This window comes from Megalopta genalis, chromosome 5 (assembly GCF_051020955.1).
Source record: "Megalopta genalis isolate 19385.01 chromosome 5, iyMegGena1_principal, whole genome shotgun sequence".
In the NCBI taxonomy this organism is placed as follows: Eukaryota; Metazoa; Arthropoda; class Insecta; order Hymenoptera; family Halictidae; genus Megalopta; species Megalopta genalis.
The window spans coordinates 20,167,908-20,180,940 of NC_135017.1; the positions used below are offsets into that span (position 1 = coordinate 20,167,908).

General features: G+C 38.9%; 1 protein-coding gene across 1 annotated transcript in view; it reads right to left on the reverse strand.

Moving 5' to 3' along the window:
• The window catches only part of LOC117219770 (myelin regulatory factor homolog 1), a 97,280-nt gene that overhangs the window by 49,136 nt on the left and 35,111 nt on the right, over window positions 1-13,033 (reverse strand). The gene's annotated exons all lie outside the window — the stretch shown is intronic.

The window sequence follows — 13,033 nt, forward strand, 5'->3', positions numbered from 1 at the left end:
AAAATGGCGGAAGTTCTGCGGAAATGGACTCTGGTCGTCGCCATGATTTCAGTGCTCGGTGGATTTAGTGCTGAAGATTTATTTCTGATGGAAGAACATGCGCGTCGTGCGATCGATATCTGCGACAACCTAATAAACGCGGAGACGACCAAATGAACACGTTAATCCTCCTCCGACACACGTTGATACACGGTTTAATAACAGCCGGCGTGCAACAGCCTTCCGCCGAACAAAGACGCAAACAAATTAAAATCGAATAGCCCGGCCCGGTCACGTTATGTATCCGTCTTCATTCTCCGTACGAGCTTCAATTTACACGACCTTCGTCCGTATAATATTTTTTTCGTGCCAGCCTGCAGATACAATCTGCGCGCCATTGTCACGTATTCATAAATTCCTTCGTCACTTTTTTCTCTTTTTTTTGTTCGTTGGTTCGTCTGCTCGACGACGACGACGACGACGACGACGACGACGAGGAGGAGAAAAAAACGAAACGAAAAAACAACAAGAAAGATGGAGGACGGTACCGAGACGGTTTTTATACGCCCAGCGCGCTCCATTGTACTTGATTTGAGCGTAATCGCGATATTGTCTGCGACGTGCGCGCCCTCCTTTTGTTCTCTCCGGGACGCGCGCGCGGACTTCTTTGCGGATGTTCGTTTTACAAAAGCATTATTCTCATTGGCGAGCCACCGGGCCTGTGGCGTGTGGACGTGGCAGCCATGGAACATGCGATCCGAGATTTTTCTTCTTTTTTGTTACGGGACAAGCATGAATTCCCCGAGGTACGCCGATAACCGTATTATCGTGCTCGAACGTTTGACGTCCACGTGCACGTGTCTATCATCGTTTCGTGTCTGAAGCTGAGCCTCGCGTTCGACGGCTCGGCCCGACGAAAAAATTCGTCGACTTCGATCCTCGATACCGTTACACACGAAATTCGACCGAGAACCGGGATGCTTGTTCTTCGCCCGCGAAACAATCGTACCTTCGTCGCCGCGCGCCGCGCACGAAATGATAAACGCACGCCGCGTCGCGTCGATTCGCCGATCTTCGCAGTTTGCAGCTTTTCCGCTCGATATTCTTCTTTCTTTTTTATGCGATCGGACCGCGGATTTTTACGCGGAATGTGAACCGAAGTAATCGCGAGATGTTGAAGCTGCATAGACAATTCTTTTATTTTTTTTTTTTGACGCCGATGCGTCAAAACCGAAGTAATCGCGAGATGTTGAAGCTGCATAGACAATTCTTTTATTTTTTTTTATTGACGCCGATGCTGTGGCGTTTTTAAGTCGTTTAAATGCTTTCACTGTTTTTTTGTTCGATTTACGGTAATTTCTACTTAATTCGCGCTCAGATCGCGTACGAAAATGAACTCGATTTTATGGTTACCGATAATCGTATCTCCTCTCCCCTAATTGTCCATTTTTGTGCGCGATCTGAGCGCGAATTCGGGAGAAATTACTGTGGTCAGTTTTGTCAGGAATTGGTGAAATCAGCAGTTTATAATATTACGTTCGCTCTTTTGCGTTTAGAATTTATCTAAATGCTAATCAATTGTTAATCAAACTGCCAAAAATATGATGAGATAATTACGAAATTACAGTATTTATCAGAATCGTATTTTCCAAGAGGCGAGCATTGTTCGTTCGACAAAAAAAAGAACAATAGAATACACGAAAATGTGTCATCGATTTACGTAAAAATGTGCATCGATTTACGCAAAATTGTCCATCGATTTGTATAAAATTCGCAGGAAAATGATTTCTCCGAACAGAATCAAACAGCATCGAATGAAGCAAACGGTAAAAAACGAAGTCGTTGAACAAGAAACAAATACTGATATAACAAATGCTAATAATCGACGATAAATCTGTCAAAAATAAGCTTGGACGATTTCGTGATAATTGCATAATAATAATTAAGTGTGATAAATAATCTGTAATTTTACTATAAAATCGCATTTTTAATCGCAATTCAACGCTTGTCCCCGGACGATCTTTTCCAAACGAGTTCGAGCATTTTCGTTCGACGAAACGACAAAACTGCAACGTCTGCGACGCAAAGAAAAAAACAAACGCGAAACTATCGATCAAGCTTTCTTTCGCGGCGCGGCGCGAAGGAAAACGCTGGAAGATTTCCTGAACGTCAGGTGTGTGTGTGTGTGTACGCGGAGTCGCGTGTCTTTTACGACTCCTCAAAGTTTTCCGAGAACCAATACGAGACCGGCAGGAATGCGAATGGAGCAGTTGTTCGAGAATTATTGCCGGTGCATAGGTGCCCGCGACGCGGATACAGAGAACCGATAACCGCGATAATAACATTAAAACGCGATGCGCTAATGATGGCAATTCGATTTTTCCCGGAGACCTGCTTGCGTCAGTGTCCGTTACTTTAATGCACGCGATTATCATCGAAGCTTCTTTTTTCCGAAATTGTTCTTCTTAAGGGATTTTTCGCGAAGAAATTATTGCATTGAATTTTGCCGGGTAATTAGTATATTACCTCGCTCGCGAATAGATAATGTTTATTATATAATACAGGAAGATTACGGCGTTTCCGAATCGCGTTCCCGATTATTTTCATGTTTCTGTCAAAAAGTAAACCCACAAAATCGCGATTTTATCGATAATTCTGCTTATAAAAGTTAACGTCGACAGCTTTGGCTCGATGTTGCAAAAATTTCCAATCCGAAAAGAAGATAAATATTAATAATATATAATATTATATATAATAATATATAATAATATATATAATATATAATATATAATAATATATATAATATATAATATATAATATATAATATATAATATATAATATATAATAATATATATAATATTAATATATAATATATAATATATAATAATATATATAATATTAATAATATATAATAATTTCCGTTTGGTTTAATACTTCGTCGCATTAAAAACCTGAAAAGTTTCTAGAAATTAACGAATTTCGCTTAATCGAATTAAAATTGAAAAATTAAACTGCGGTCAGCTTTTTAACGTCCTCGGGTCTTGCCGATCCCACTAAAATAAGGAAAATGCTAAATTGACTTGGCTTCGATTAAAAATTGTTCCTAGACAGTCGAAGTGCGTTAGTGCGTGTTGTTTGTTTAAAGAAGATCGTGTAACCGCGGATAGCGTTTCTTGAAACACTTGAAATTCCGAATAAACAAAGGTCGCGGTTGATTTTTTCTGGGAATGGTGAAACAAATGACGAAACTCGGATATTATGTTTCAATTTGTTTCTACTTATAAAATCGCTATCTGTCGTGTTGTAACATCAGTTCACGTTCGCGATGCATATGCGAGGAAGCGCGATTATATTTCTTTATTAGGAAAACCCGGCGTGCGTCACCCGCGAAGCAGGCAGAATCGAACGAGTTAACTATGATCTGAAACATTTTATCTACTTGCCCTTCGTTATATTAATCACTCGACCCTGAAATAATTAGTACTATTATTATAATAATTATCAGTCGAATTATTATTAGCAGCGCGCCTTTATTACAAAAAAAGGCTTGAGAAAAGGGGCGTTCCTTGAAGTTCTGCAAGCCAAATCATGGCAACTTCGCGACATCGTAAATGAAACCGCCGTAATTTCGCTGCAGATTTCTCAACCATAATCGCAGAAACTCGGCAGTTGCAAATGGAATATTTTTATAATTTTTATCAACACAATCTAGATCACAGATTTTTTAATAATTCGGCGCCGCCGATCCGCGCACCGATTTTGTCGCGACCTGTACATCGTTCGCGAGGTTCGTCGAGGTTTCGTTGTCGCGTTTTACGAAAAAGAAAAAAGCTTCTGGAGCCGTGCGAAACCATTGTTGAATTTCGTCATAGGATCCCGCATGGCGAACAGCTTAACGGCGCCGCGGATGTACCAATAATTAAACACGCGTTAAGTACACAAACGCGAATTAACTTTGAAACGCGGCGCAACGTTCGCTCGTTTCAATTATAGATTACGAAGCGTCAACGTTATTAGCGAATCCGAATCCGCTATGGTTTCGCGATCGACGTGGGAACATCTGCTACTGAAAACGTAATTTTTTTCCCCCTTTCCTCAATGAGCATCCAACCGCGCCGATGTACGTACGCACATGTACACGTGTGCACATGCACGCGTGACGAAGGAAATTAACTTCTGTGCATATTTATTGCAAATGAACGCCTCACTGAAATTTCTCTCTATCTCAATGGCGGCGACCTTTTCGAAAAATATCGTTGTTACAGAATATCGATATTATTATTAAATTTATATAATAATATTTATATTCTATATTCTATTTGTTATAATCTATATAAATATAGAATATATAATCTATTATATTCTATATTCTATATTCTATTTATTATAATCTATATAAATATAATTCTATAATATAATAATATATAATATATAATATAATATATAATATAATAATATATAAATATAGAATATAATCTATTATATTCTATATTTATTATAATATTTAAATTAGTTTTTATTTATTATTCACATATTATTTATTAGCATCTTACAATTCGTTGAAATTTTCGAGTCGTTCCCTAAAAAAAAAAAAATTAATATCTTCTGCAAAGCTTAAAAAATCGTGAAAGATATTCTGAAAGATGGTTCTAAAAGATTGATAATTAAAATCATAAATGATTCAAAGCAGGCGCATATTTACATTTTTACCAAAAATGAAATGTACGAGTAAATAAATAAAAAACAAAGTAACGCCGCCTATATTTATTTAGAATGTGTCCATTTGTCCATCGAAGGAAATGATCGATCACGTTGCAAAATAAATAGCCGAACTCGAAGTACGTATAATGCATAACTCGTAAAAATGAATTTCGTTCGTGCGTCATTAACTTTGTTCCCCGTAGACGGAGGAAACGCCGCCTGGCAAGAATTTCGATATCGCCTAACACTTCTTTAAATGGATCCGCATGTTTCCGAGCAGATCACATGCCGATAAAATCAAAGACCGCAGTCACGTAAGGTCAGCGAAGGTCGGAAATAAAAAGAGAGACTCTACATTTTTGCAGTGGTTAAGGTCGCGTTCGTGCCGGTGACATCCAGCTTGTAAACAATTTATCAATTGTGCCTATTGTTCTTCTCTTCTTATGTTCACGTGCGTGTATTTAATTAGCAACAAATTCGAGGAATATCGTTTGATCGGTATTCATTTATCTGAGCAAACGATGGGCGGGCTATTATGTTAAACCGTGGAGTGAAATGGAAGTGAAACAAAATTATCGTTGTAATAATAATTATTATTATTATTCTATATATTATATATAATATAATAATATTATTATTATTCTATAAGAATAATAGAGGAGAGTGAAATGAAAATGAAACAAAATTATCGTTGTAATAATAATAATAATAATTATTATTATTCTATATATTATATTATATATAATATAATAATATTATTATTATTCTATAAGAATAATAGAATAGAGTAAAATGGAAGTGAAACAAAATTATCGTTGTCATAATAATAATAATTATTATTATTCTATTATATTGTATATAATATAATAATATTATTATTATTATTCTATATATATTATATATAATATAATAATATTATTATTATTCTATAATAATATTATTATTGTTCCATAATAATAATTATTATTATTTCTATTTTCTGATCAGATAGGTGGATTATTAGCCACGAAAATAGATTCGAAGGGGGCATCGGATTAAATGAACTTCAATGTCAACTCGGATTTCCATTTCAGACTTTCACCGTGCGATCCGAACCGTTCAAAGTGGTTCGATTAATCAGACTTCCGCCAATGGTGACTCACGCCACCGTTCCCGCTTCTACTATGCACATGTTTCAAAACAGTGTTTTCTAACCAGATCGAGTACGTACGTACGTACGTACTTACGTGGCTTAATACGAGTACAAACTCTGCATTCCATTCAGTCGGTCCTAAATGTTACCGTTTCGCGGGCACACAGACAGACAGATAGACAGACAGACACGAGCACTTTTGTTAGAAAAGAGGCGAAACAATACGCGAGTATAATCGCGACGCGCATTTTAAACAACAAAAAACGACTCCGCGTTGTTTCGCCGCGGACACGGATATTCATTTATTCATTTTTTATCGGCTGGGAACCATCGGCCGATTCAAGTGTGGCTGAAAAAAAAAGAGAGAGAAAAAGAGCGGTGTAGGTACTAATTGCCGATGCGAGCGATGCTCGAAAAAGCGAGCTGAACATTCCGCTGTGCGATACGGTTCGTAAATCATCGAAAGCAAAGTCTACGATTTATATATTTGCTTAGGAAAATATTACGCGCGGAACAAAGAGCAGCGCGCGTCTTCGCGATGAATCGTTGCGCGATCGTTGGAACTGAAATGAATCTTCTGTCCGAAGAAGAAAGAAACAGATACGGGCGCTTCTTTTACGCGCAGCTTCTCCTTGCCGGATCGCGTTCGATCGGATCGTGAACACGACTAAACATGCTGGCTTATTAATTGCTACGCTAATTGTGTTGGATTTTAAACGGATTTGCAGCTCGTTCCATGCAAATTCATTGAATTCGTTGCTGAATTCCAGAAATATCTGAAGTCGGGGATCGACGTTTGATGTTAAATCGCGAAAATGGTGATGGAAAATCGCGGATTAGTTAATCGTTTCTCGTTAGTTGATTAGTTCGTTTGTCTCGCAATCGACGCAGACAATTTTTATTCCGCATAAATGTTTATTCACAGCTGTAGTATTATACAGGCTGTCCCATAATTACGTTAACAGCCGGAAACAGCTGATTCCTGAGGCGATTCGAAGTAACTTTTTCCTCAGCGAAAATGCAATCCGCCGCTTCGTTTACGAGTTATCAAAGAAAAACGCTGACCAATGAGAAGCGAGCTCAGCTGACGCGAGGCGGCCGAGGCACCGGCGGTCGACGCCCAGTTCCGCTGATTGGCTCGGCCAGCTGGCGTGCGCCAACTGAGCTCGACCCTCATTGGTCAGCGTTTTTCGCTAATAACTCGTAAACGAAGCCTCGTAGAACATTTTCGCTGAGGACAAAGTTACTTCGAATCGCCTCAGGAATCGCCCCTTTCCATTTGTTAACATAATTATGGAACTCCCTGTATATTATAGTAAGAAAATTTCACCAGAGAACCTATCGAACAATATCAGAGCTAAATCTTTATCGCAGGAGTAGAGACGAAGTCGATGCATTTTCTTCCAATTTAGAGAACAACGAATAACAATTCTATTCGATAGAATCACGCGTGAAATCGTGAGGAGTCTGGCACGTTGTAGCGCAAAGAGTTGGCTCCTGCCGGCAGGAATTGACCCGTGAACTTCACGCGAACGCTGAGAAGTCGAACATCCGCGGCAGCGTCCGAGGGAACTAATCTCTTCGCATTGGATGACCGTAATTGGCCCGTTGGCACGCGAATTATTCAATGTTCCGCGATTGTGCATTGTCCACGGTTACGTTAACCACACCTGTATACACCTTTCACCCGGCACGCCGCTATTTATACATACGTTGTGTCCGTATAATTGAACGATGCCGTGTCGCCGCGCACGCACGAACGGCGACTACGCAATTACAGGTACCTGAATTATCAGTTAATAACGGTGTCCGAGCTAGCGCATAAACAACGGCGCGAAGGCGCGCACAAGTTTAAATATAACGTGCGAACGACTCTCGGTGTTTACATGCCGAAAACACAATGATCATCGAACGCGGTCTCGCCGCGGCGCTTGTATCCCTCGTTACAGATGAGATTGTCGGGCAGTGTTTAACAAAGTAAGAAAAAAAAAGTAAGGAAAAAATGAACGAAACACTTGTACTAAAATTAACCACATTTAACTATAATGAGCTAATTAAGGTATCGATTACTTTTGCGCGGTCGATAACGATCTTGTTCGCATTGCGAAAGCGAGTTCCGATCGAGCTAGCTTAATTAGATCGAGATACAGCAACACACCGCTCAATTCCGTGGAGACTTTTAGATCCTTGCAACACGTGTGACGTCCGAGCTGAAATTCCCGGCGGAGATACGCGCGAGACGTGCTCGCGATTCTTCGGAAATGTGCGCAAAATTGTAGATCTCGCGGACACAATAGACGCACGAGCGCAAGGATGTCCCATAATTATTGGGTTGGCAACTAAGTAATTGCCGATTTGTTCAATGAAATAAAAAATTCTTTTTACTTGGAACGAAGTTTAATCTGTAATCTATTTTCCATTTTGTTCGATGACCTTTCGCCGTCTCTCTGACAACTTGAAAATTCCACGCTCGTAGAAAGTCTGGTCCTTTTCGGCCAAAAACTGAGTTAAGTGAGATTTTACAGCGTCATCATGATTAAAAGTTTTACCACGAAGAGAGTTGTCCAGGGATCGAAATAAGTGGTGATCCGATGGCGCGAGATCAGGGCTATACGGTGGATGTAACATCAATTCCCAACCAATATCCATCAATTTTTGCCGAGTGGACAAAGACGTGTGCGGCCTAGCATTGTCCTGCTGGAAAATGACACCTTTACGATCGACCAATTCTGGTCGCTTTTCCTTGACCGCTGCATTCAATTTGTCCAGTTGCCAACATTCACGGATAATAAAAAATAACATAATAATAATAATAATAATTTTATAATCTAACATTTACGGATATCATAAAAATGGGAGTGAGAGACGTCTATAACTGAAATCGGCAATTACTTAGTTGCCAACCCAATATTTTAACACCCAAGGGATGGTTCCTGGGGTAATTCGAAGTAACCTTTTCCTTAGCGAGAATGCAATTCGCGGCTTCGTTTACGAATTATTAACGAAAATCAGTGACCAATTAACGGAATTGGACTTCGATCGCTCGTTGCGTCGGTCGCCTTGACAAAACATGTCCTCGCATTTAAAGTCTTACAATAGCGAGGTTGCGTGAAACTTAAAATCGAGGAACAGTGTCTTAAACTAGAGATTTCGAGCTTTAATATAAAAAAAGAATCATGGTCCCACGATGATCTTTCGCGGAGTTGTCGCCGGTCGAAGTCGCCCGATATTTGTCGAACATTTTTCTCTGCTGTAATTCTTTCGATCGGTGTGCATGTATACACGTTTTTATAGTTACCGATTAGGATAATCGCGTCTCCTCTTCCGAAATCGTCCATTTTTTTGCGCAATCAGCGCGTCAATTAGGGAGAATTTACTGTGCACCGTGGATCGGAGCAGCCGACGTCGTTTATTTCTTTTTTCTTTTTTTCGAGAAATCGTTTCCAACCCTGTCCCGCGAACATGCGTGCGCCGGTGCACTTACCCTAAACGCCTGACCTCATCTACAAATCATTCATCCGTGACGTACTCGTCCGCGGACATAAATATTACCCGGCGAAGCAATAAATATGGTAATACGTTTAATGTGGGCGTGCATACGTAAGTACACACGAATGGAATCCACGGACTCGCGTCTCGAATTGGGTCCGCCGCGGCTGTGTGTGTGTACGCGCGGGAACGTGTGCTCGCGTTTCTATCGTGACACAATTATCCGTGATTTTAACGGATCCGGCGTTATGCGAAACAGGGAAGAGAAAAAATACGGGACGGGTTGCGTAAGAAATTATTATTGCCGCGATGCCAAAGATCGCGAACGAGATGCAACGAGTGCATAGCGGTTGTTTTATCTATCGTATCATCTACCGATCTATGTATCGGCGATGATGATAATTCGTGATACTTTTCGAGGAATGTCGATCGATCGGTATAGCTGAAAGCCGTTATCCTTGTTCCATCGCGAAACAGAATTCTCGATTCCAGAAGCGTACTCCGGATAGAGTTTCTATTATACTAAGAAGTTGATACGCGCGCGAAGATAAGGCCCCTCCGATACGTGGGGTAGTCCCATCGGTCTATCATTCATTCTTTCGCAGAATCATTCATTCTTTCGCACAGATTGTACACAAAAATGGACAATTTGGGAAGTATTTGGGATATTAAAGGATATTAAAAGATGTTAAAGGATATTAAATGATATTAAATGATATTAAAGGATATTGAAGGATAATGAAGGATATTGAAGGATATTAAAGGAATATTAAAGGATATTAAAAGATGTTAAAGGATATTAAATGATATTAAATGATATTAAAGGATATTGAAGGATATTGAAGAATACTGAAGGATATTGAAGGATATTAAAGGAATATTAAAGGATATTAAAAGATGTTAAAGGATATTAAATGATATTAAATGATATTAAAGAATATTGAAGGATACTGAAGGATATTGAAGGATATTAAAGGAATATTAAAGGATATTAAAAGATGTTAAAGGATATTAAATGATATTAAATGATATTAAAGGATATTGAAGGATAATGAAGGATATTGAAGGATATTGAAGAATACTGAAGGATATTGAAGGATATTAAAGGAATATTAAAGGATATTAAAAGATGTTAAAAGATATTAAATGATATTAAATGATATTAAAGTATATTGAAGGATATTGAAGGAATATTAAAGGATATTAAAGGAATATTAAAGGATATTAAAAGAATATTAAATAGTAGACATTGAAATATTTGCACAAATAAAGATTGCAATAAATTCTCGCTAATTAACACTCAGATTGCACGCAAAAATTGACTCACTTTTATAATCACCGATTGTCAACAACTATAAAAAGGATTTGTCTGCGGACTGCGGATTTGTCGCATTCGTTGGTTCAATTATTACTAGACATTTTTAGGAGATATAATAATAAATTTGATATTGCAATCATATTTTTATCGGTAAACCTTGAACCGCGTGCCAGTGACGATTCAGCTATAATTTATACTGGATTTATGAGAATTCTATCTACAATTTATTTAACGCTCTTGTCGCACGATTTATTTCATTTATAACGTAATACAATTTTTTGTTCGTGTAATATTAACAACGCGGACTCGTTCGCCGCGAGCATTTCGAACAAAATTACGAATTATGGAACTCGAAGTCGAATTCCAGGTGAATAGAAGACGCGAATATCGCTGCGAAACTGTGCGATCCTCTCGATCGAAGCGAGAAGGTAACGTTTGTCCCACCCTGTGCATAAAACAGCCCGTCGCCGAGCGAGGCGAGATGATCGTTAACGGGGTCTCATCGGTATTCGAATCATGCGATGAAAATGCGCGTTACAATCGAAACCGTTTACAGTTCATGAAAGGACAGCCTAACCAGCGTATTTACAAGCGGCTGCATTGTGTGCCGAGGTAGACACGGATCATCCTCGCTCGCGAGTGTACGCGAACTAGAAACAGGAAGAACGAACGTGAACGTGGAAATCGGTATGCTCGTTTCTATTGTAAATGCAATACTTTAATTACTTGCGTAGAAAATTAGGTGCACGAAAATTAGGTGCTCGTTGAATTTTAAACCGTCGAGTGCATTATTGCAACTACGTATACGCGTTCAAGGATTAAATCCAATAACAATTGATTACGACAATTGAAGTATTTTGACTAGAATGAAATTACTTCTTCGTTATTTTATTTCCATTTCATCGTCTTTTATCGTCTTTTTATTCCATTTTATCTCGTTGCACAGCGAGCAACTATTTCACGCGTTAATAATTAATGATAATTCTTGTGTTCTAGACTCGACAAATTTTATAATAATTTGATTAGAATGAACTATTATATTAGAACTATTTTGACTAGAATGAAATTATTTCTTCGCTATTTTCTTTCCATTTCACCGTCTTTTATCGTCTTTTTATTCCATTTTATCTCGTTGCACAGCGAGCAACTATTTCACGCGTTAATAATTAACGATAAATCTTGTGTTCTAGACTCGACAAATTTTAGAATGATTTGATTAGAATGAATTATTATATCAGAACTATTTTGACTAGAATGAAATTATTTCTTCGCTATTTTATTTCCATTTCACCGTCTTTTATCGTCTTTTTATTCCATTTTATCTCGTTGCACAGCGAGCAACTATTTCACGCGTTAATAATTAACGATAAATCTTGTGTTCTAGACTCGACAAATTTTAGAATGATTTGATTAGAATGAACTATTATATCAGAACTATTTTGACTAGAATGAAATTACTTCTTCGCCATTTTCTTTCCATTTCATCGGCAACTATTTCACGCGTTAATAATTAACGATAAATCTTGTGTTCTAGACCCGAAAAATTGTAGAACCCACTCGGAAGGAATATTAAATGAAATTTCATCGTCGAATGTTTTCACGCCTCCGTCATCGACGACACGAGAACGTACTTACGCGTTGGACGCGTTTTGTAAGTTCTACCGTACTAAAAGCAAATTAGAATCGTCGCAGGCGCCAATTGAGTAATATTCTTGTTAGATCGTGTACACGTAAGAAAATAACTTCTGCTGAAGACGTTTGTCTCCGAAGTGAATCGGATGATTGGTTTCGCGAATCGTGTCAGTGAATTACAAGAGCGTCGTTTCGAGTAGACGGACGCGTAATACAAAGTTTCATTATCGTCGAGTATGAAGGAACTCTTGCAATTTGAGGACTGCGGCCGGTTCCACGAATCGGCTCGAATCGCTTTGAGATGCAATTTTCGAGCCGCGACGCGAGAGGGAAAAAATCTCGACGCGAACAGACGTCGATTCTTCGAAGTTTCCGCGACGAGAGATCAAATTAAAAATTTCAATTTTCCGGATAACGTTCGCGATCGATGAGACTGCTCGTAACGAACGTGCCCTAAGCAAACTGATCGTTGTCGGCATGCGAACGACATCGAAGTTCAGAGGTGTCCGTACTTGAAACCGATGAAGTCATGCCGAAGCATAAGCCCCGGCGAGCTGTTATTAGCGAAGTTATACCCGTCGAAGACGCGTTACGCAACGATTCATTCAATGATACCGCGGCAGAACGTCCGAGAGAAGATCGGAATTGAATCGTGTACGTCGAACTTGAACCGATCGGAATAATGAGTCCGTAATAAACTCGGAAGACAGCATTGTACCGATTACATATGCTACCCGGAAGTTCGAATTAACGCGTTGCGTTTTCACAGTGGAATTCAGAAT